Source organism: Equus asinus, chromosome 21 (assembly GCF_041296235.1).
Source record: "Equus asinus isolate D_3611 breed Donkey chromosome 21, EquAss-T2T_v2, whole genome shotgun sequence".
In the NCBI taxonomy this organism is placed as follows: Eukaryota; Metazoa; Chordata; class Mammalia; order Perissodactyla; family Equidae; genus Equus; species Equus asinus.
In genome coordinates this window covers 67,467,016-67,474,699 of record NC_091810.1, presented here as the reverse complement: position 1 = coordinate 67,474,699, position 7,684 = coordinate 67,467,016, and the positions used below count along the sequence as shown (strand labels likewise).

The following is a 7,684-nucleotide window of genomic DNA, read 5'->3' as shown; positions in this document are numbered from 1 at the left end:
CTTTGTAAACCCCAGAGAAAAGGCTAAGTGATTTCACTTTGAAAATTGTGTGTATTTACCTATTAACCTGTACAAATTTATATTTGGTATGGTTAACCTTATTCCCAAGAGTCCAACATGTTTTGACCTCAGTCGTTCCAACAGGGAATTCAGTTCACAGTTTTAGATCTTCCAAGTCAGATTCCAGATTAAGAAAAATCAGAATATTATCCTCCTAGCAGCCCTTTTTTCTTTCCAGATACGAAGTAGATTAAGACTAATTAAAAGGAAGAGATCAAGCCAGAAAAAACGAAAAATAAAACTACCCCCAAAACACATTATATTAGTCTCACCTTGAAAAATACATCAGACAAATCCTAATTGAGGAATATTTTACAAATACCTGACCAGTACTCCTCAAAGGTCATCAAAAACAAGGAAAATCTGAGAAACTGTCACAACCAAGAGGAACATAAGGAGACGAGACCACTAATGTATATGTGGTAATGTGGATTGGATCCTGGAACAGAAAAAAGGAGGTAAAACTGAGGAAATTTCAGTAAAATATGGACTTTGGTTAATAATAATATATATCAATGTTGATTCATTAGTTGTAATAAATGTACCTACTAATGTAGGATGTTAGTAAGAGAGAAAACTGAGTGTGAGTCATATGGGAACTCCCTGTAATATCTTTGTAATAATTTTGTAAATCTAAAACTGTTCTAAAAATTTAAAATTTCTTTGAAAAAATCAGAAACTTATTTTGGGGAAAAATAAAAGTTCTGTTAGGTTTAGCTTTTACCTTTTGCTCACTGTTTGTATACAGTCTTATCATGCTGCTGTCAGGAGAAGCGTCATGTGCTTGATGCAGGAGAAGGGAGATGTAAGAGGAGTTAAGGATTCCAAGGGAAAATCCCCAAGGACAATTGAAGACTTAGCCTGTGACAATATATAGACAGTGTCAGATGAGATCTGGCTCTAAAATTGCCCAGCACCCCTACCAGTGGGCACCTCATGTCCAGGAGCTCCTTTATTCTGATTCTACATGGGAACAGTGATGCCTGTGGGAGGGAAGTGGCAAAGAAGAAATCAAGCTCGCAAAGTTCAAATTTCTTTTAATGGAGTCCTGCTGGGAAAAAGAGGCCAATTCATAATTAAGATTGCTTTCTCTGCCTTTGTTTATTTCCTGTGTATGTTTCTTTTTGTGATAGTCTCCAAGGATGGCCACCATTAATTTCTTCTCTATATGTACATGCTGCTTTTCACATCAAGAGGTGAATCCTTGAGTGTGGATTGGGCTGAGTGACCTGCTCTACCTATAGAATGAGAAGGAACTGACATTCTGGAACTTCTGAGGCTGGGTCATAAGAAGCTTATGGCTTCTTCCTGGGCCTCTTGGGATGCTTGCTCATGGGACACTTACTCTCAGGACTCTCCTGGGAAGCTAGCCACCATCCTGTGGGGAGAGCAGTCACATAGAGAGGCCAAATACAGGTACTCTGTTTGACAGTCCCAGCTGAACTTCCAGTATCCACACAGCCAGCATGAACTGCTGGCCATGTGAGTGAGCCATTTCGGATGTCCAGCCCGGTTAAACCATCACATGATTCCAGTGCCAGCCACCATCTGACTGTAACTACATGAGAGACCCCAAGTAGTAATAGCTCAAATGCACTCAGTCCACCCATGGAATTGTGAAAGGAAAGAATAAATCGTTGCTTTAAGCCACTGAGTCTTGGGGTAGCTTATTAAACAACAATAGATAACTTGAATTCTCCCTAAAAAAGCAACCTATGTAGATATTTCCCCAGGTTTGACCAATAGGTGACTTAGGCCTCTGAGAGCCGATGTACATTGTCCCTGTAATATCTGGCACAGTTGGAAATCAATAACACTTTCATAAATATACTGAATGTACCTGGCACTATGTATTTAATAATAAACAAGACAAATCTGAGGTTCAAAGAAAAGATTTTTGTCTTAAAGGAATTTTATTTTTTTTTCTAGTTTTAATATTTCTTTCATCTCCTTAGGATTATAAAACTATATGTAAGAGCTGGGGAAATTTGGTTTTTTTTCCTTAGATTTTTAAATGTTCTTTTTTGGACCATTCTCAGGTTACAACATTTTTTGTGTGTTCAACAGAAGGAAAGGAAGATAGGAAAAAGAAGGAAGGAAAGAATGTCGGAGTTGATCATCTTTTATATCTTACCCTTCTATATCTCTGCATTTATTTCCCCTCCAAAATAATAAAATAATAAAATCAATTATCAATTATTTATCACATATCCCAGACACTGTTCTAAATGTTTTATACATATTCACTAATTTGATACCCACAACAGTTTGGTACTGTTATCATGTTTATTTTACAGCTGAAGACACTGAGGCACAGAGAGTTTAAGAAATTTGCCTAGGGTTGGCCAGTAAGCATTAAATGGGGTTTCCAACCTGGGCCATCCGATTTCAAAAGCCAGGCTTTTAATTGCCTCTCTGCATCTGCACATGTTAGTAAGGTGTATTTATTTTTTACTTATTTATTTATATTTACTATTTATTTAATCCACCTGTATAGTTAGCTATCTGTTAGTCTTTGGCTTATCATTAACTACTCAAGGTAGCTACATTTGCCAATTCTTTAGTAACAAGACTTGCGTTCCTTGTGTGTCTGAGTAAGAAAAATAATAGACACATATTCTCTTTGTAGTTTTCAGCTTTTACAGAGAAAAACGTTAGAAAGAGTAAAAGCAAGAACAAAAAAACAAATAACAACAACAACAGAGAACCATGCGATAGGCTCAGACGGACCTGGGTCTGAATCCTGGCTCTGGTTCTTGGGCAAGTTACAAATCTCTGGTTAGTTTCCTCATCGGTGAGAGGGAGGCACTAAAGCGCTTCACAAGGGCATGGGAAGTAAATGCATTTCGGTACATTAAACATCTGATGCATAGTAGAAGCAGTTTAGCACTGTGGTGAAAATCTTGGGGTTGGGAGTCAGACAGACTGGGATTTGAAATCCATGTCCAAGGCCGGCTGAGTACAGTATGCAACTTTGGGCAAATTAATATGAGAACTAAATGGGATGATGTCGTAACATCTCTGGTATGTAGTGAGAGCCCGAGAGTTGCAGTTACGATGATGCTAATGTTAGTTCTCCTCCACCTCCTCTACCTCGTTCCATTCCAGACGCCCCATCCTTTAGGGAGAAATTGGCCTGCTTGTGTTAACAAAGATTTCCCCCTCAATTTATTTTTATTATGGAATAATTTAAATACAGTAAATTCATCATTTTTAGTGTACATTTCTATGAGTTTCTGTAGATGCATGCAGTTGTGTATCTACAATGAAAAGACATAACATTTCCATCACCCTCCCACCCCCCCAAAAAATTCTTACCCACTTCTTTATGTCAACTCCTACCCCAACCTCAGGCCTTGGGAACCACTGGTTTGTTTTCTGTTCCTACTATTTTGTCTTTTCTAGAATGTTCCATAAATGAAATCATATAGCAGGTAGTATTTTGAATCTGGTTTCTTTCACTTAATATAATGCATGTGAGATTCATCTTCAATAGCGTTTTAGTTACTTTTAAGAATATACTTTTTCCCCTCTGTTGCATCATGCTGATGGTGAGAGATGAACTAATTAAGAGTGAGATCTCAAGTCCCTCTTCTACTCAGAGATTATTCTATTCTTCAGTTCACTGAAGTGCCAGCAAAAAACCCAAACCAAACTAAACCAAAAGAAAAGAACAAATCACTGGAGTATCTTTCAATAAAAATTCCCTGACAAGCAAAACCTTAATATCCCCCTTTTATTTTTTGCACAATTAAAAAAAAAGAAAAAAAGTCTCACTACTCTGATTATTTTTTCCAACCTACCCCTTCATTTTATAGGAATGCTTTCTTTAGTGACTTGGTCACAAAAATCTGAAGTGCTTTTGACTTTAATGTCTTTGGTTACCATTTTGAGCCACTTATATTCTCTGCACTTAGCCGTGATGTGATTTATACATTCATGCTGACTCCATACATACTAGTTGGCAATGGATTGAAATGAAACCTGCTGAGGAGAATCCGTTGACAGTAGGAACTCAGGAAGATCAACAGGCTTAGGGAAAATAGATCATGGTCTTTTTCATGCTTTTTCCCATTTTAACTCTCAGAGACTCCAAATCTTGGCTTCCTAACACTTACTGTTAAGTCTTAAACAAGGAGGCAGAGAAAAAAGGGACATATGGAATTGTATTTTCTTTCCCTGGAATTGAGGTGGGGAATAGGAAGGGAAGGTCCAAGATGATTCAAATGAAATGTATATAGAAGAGTTTGGGGGAATTAGAGCTATTAAGCTTTTTTACTGATTAACTGTAATGATTCCTCCAAACCACAATTCCAAACTTCAAAAGTATTATTATTTCTAAGTCTTTAGTTGGCATTGCCATGCTTTGCTGCTACAGAAACCAATAGTTGTTTCCCAATATCCATTCTGATGGCAAGGCAATAGCCCAGTAGTAGGATTGTTCATTCAACAAATGATTTTGAGTGCCTACTGGGCATTGTGCTAGATGTAGAGAATTCAATGGTAAGCGAAACAGCAGCTCTTGTCCTCATGAAATTTACAAGCTAGTGGGATTTTGTGAATATCTCATAAACTCATGATAATTTCCCAAGACACTAAGGGTACCATGATATCAATGTACCACAAAAGCATCCTCCAAAATAAGACATTCAATTTGATAAGAGGAAGAAAATATGGGAAGTGTGTGTTTGGTTTGAAAAATGAAAGAAGAGGATTCCAGAGATTTTGAAGCTTTAAGACTGTGGTTTTATTACTATTTTTGCAGTCTATATTTTATTTTATTTTCAGCTTTATTGAGGTATAATTGACAAAACCGTAAGAAAGTTAAAGTGTCCCATGTGCTGATTTGACATATGGATACATTGTGAAGGGATCCCCCCCTTCGAATTAATTAACACACCCATCACCTCACATATTTACCCTTTGTGTGTGTGTGAGAACGTTTGAGTTCTACTCTCTTAGCAAATTTCATTTGTACAATACAGTGTTAGCAACTCTAGTCACCATGTTGAACACTGGATCTGTGGACCTTATTCATCTTATAACCAAAAGTCTGTACTCTTTTACCAACCTCTCCCTATTTCCCCAACCCCCAGGCCCTGGCAACCACTTTTCTACTCTATGTTTCTGTGAGTTTGACTTTTTTCTTTTAAGATTCCACATATAAGTGATACCATGCAATCTGTCTTAAAATATAATCACATTTTATTTATCCACTCACCCATTGATGGACACTTAGGTTGCTTCCATATCTTGGCTATTGTGAATAATGCTGCAATGGACATGGGAATACAGATAGCCTTTCGAGACAATGATTTCATTTCCTTTGGATAAGTACCCAGAAGTGGGATTGTGGGATCATATGATAGTTCTATTTTTTAATTTCTTTTTTTTTTTGAAATTCTATTCTTTTTTAAATTTTTAAAATTGAGATTCATAATAGTTTACATCATTGTGCAATTTCAGTTGTACATTATTTCTTGTCTGTCACCACACAAGTGCTCCTCTTCACTACCTATGCCCACCCACCATCCCCCTTCCCATAGTAATCACTGAACCATTTTCTTTGTCCGTGTGTTTGTTTATATTCTGCACATGAGGGAAGTCATATGGTGTTTGTCTTTCTCAGTCTGGCTTATTTCGCTTAGCATAATATCTTCCAGGTCCATCCATGTTGTCGTAAATGGGATGATTTTGTCTTTTTTTGTGGCTGAGTAGTATCCCATTGTATATATACCACATCTTCTTTATCCGATCATTGGTCGATGGGCACTTGGATTGTTTCCATGTCTTGATTATTGTGAACAGTGCTGCAATGAACATAGGGGAATGTATGTTACTGTGGATTATTGATTTCAAGTTGTTTAGGTAGATACCCAGTAGAGGGATAGCTGGGTCATATGGTGTTTCTATTTTTAGTTTTTTGAGGAATTTCCATACTGTTTTCCATAGTGGCTGTACCAGTTTGCATTTCCACCAGCAGTGTATGAGCATTCTCCTTTCTCCACATCCTATCCAACATTTCCTGCTTTTTGTCTTGGTAATTATAGCCATTCTGACTGGTGTAAGGTGATGTCTCATTGTAGTTTTGATTTGTGTTTCCCTAATGTTTAGTGACGTTGAGCATCTTTTCATGTGTCTGCTGGCCATCTGTATATTTTCCTTTGAAAAATGTCTGTTCATATCCTCTGCCCATTTTTTGATCGGGTTGTTTTTTTTGTTGTTGTTGAGTTGTGTGAGTTCTTTATATACTTTGGACATCAACCCCTTGTCTGATAAATGACTTGCAAATATTTTGTCCCAGTTGGTGGGTTGTCTTTCCATTTTGTTGATGGTTTCCTTTGCTTTCCAGAAGCTTTTTCAAACAGCTCCACATGGTGTTTTGAAATTCATCCCAACTTTAGGCTGAGTGAACTGCGGGTTGGACAGACTGCCAAAGTCCAAGAGTTTCAGCATTTCTTTAGTGGCAGGATCTACTTCAATGATCTCCTGATCCAGGGCTGAGACCTCAGGAACATAGTTATCCCTCTGCTCCCTCTCCTCCTCCTGCAACTTGATGGACATTCCTCTCACAGGTCCTCACTGGATGCGCTTCCTCAGGTGGGTAACATAGCCTGTGATCTTGTTGCAGAGCTTCTTGCTGGGAATGATGGCGATCTCCTCACACACGTGCTTGTTGGTGTGGAAGTCATTGCTGAAGCATGGGTAGTACTTCTCAATGATGACCCGGGCCGCCTTCTTCATGGTCTTGGTGCGAATGCGGCCCATGTTGGCACGTCACTGGTAAAAGAGTTATTTTTTAATTTCTTGAAGAATCTCCATACTGTTTTCCATAGTGGCTATACCAGTATATATTCCCATCAACAGTGTACAAGTGTTCCTTTTTATCTACCTCCTCACCAGCAATTGTTGTCTCTTGTCTTTTTGATAATAGCCATTCTAACAGGTGTGAGGTGTTATCTCCTTGTTGTTTTGATTTGCATTTCCCTGATGATTAGTGATGTTGAGCACCTTTTCATGTACCTGTTGACCATTTGTAAGTCTTCCTTGTAAAAATGTCTATTCAGGTCCTTTGCCCATTTTTTTAGTTGGGTTATTTTGTTTTTTGTTTGTTTTTTTGCTATGGAGTTGTGTGAGTTCCTTGTATATTTTGGATATTAATCCCTCATTGGACATGTGGTTTGCAGATATTTCCTCCCATTCTATAGGTTGTCTTTTCATTACATTGATGGTTTCCTTTGTTGTGCTGAAGCTTTTTAGTTTGATGTAGTTCCACTTATTTATTTTTGCTTTTGTTGGATTTGCTTTTGGTGCCAAATCCAAAAAATTATTGCCAAGATCAATGTCAAGCAGCTTTCTTCCAACATTTTCTTCTAGGAGTTTTATGGTTTCAGGTCTTACATTAGCAACTTTAATCCATTTTGAGTTGATTTTTGTGTATGGTATAAGATAGGGGTCCAGTTTCATTCTTCTGCGTGTGGCTGTCCATCTTTCTTAACACCATTGATTGAAGAGACTCTCTTTTTCCCATTGTATATTCTTGGCTCTTATCTTATAAATGAATTGACTGTATATATATGCACGGGTTTATTTCTGGCCTCTCTATTTTGTTCCATTGATCTAT

General features: G+C 37.7%; 1 pseudogene; it reads right to left on the bottom strand.

Annotated features, from left to right (window-relative positions):
• Nucleotides 1–6,420: 6,420 nt before the first annotated feature.
• Nucleotides 6,421–6,828, bottom strand: LOC106831078 (small ribosomal subunit protein eS17-like; annotated as a pseudogene).
• Between the last annotated feature and the right edge of the window lie 856 nt (nucleotides 6,829–7,684).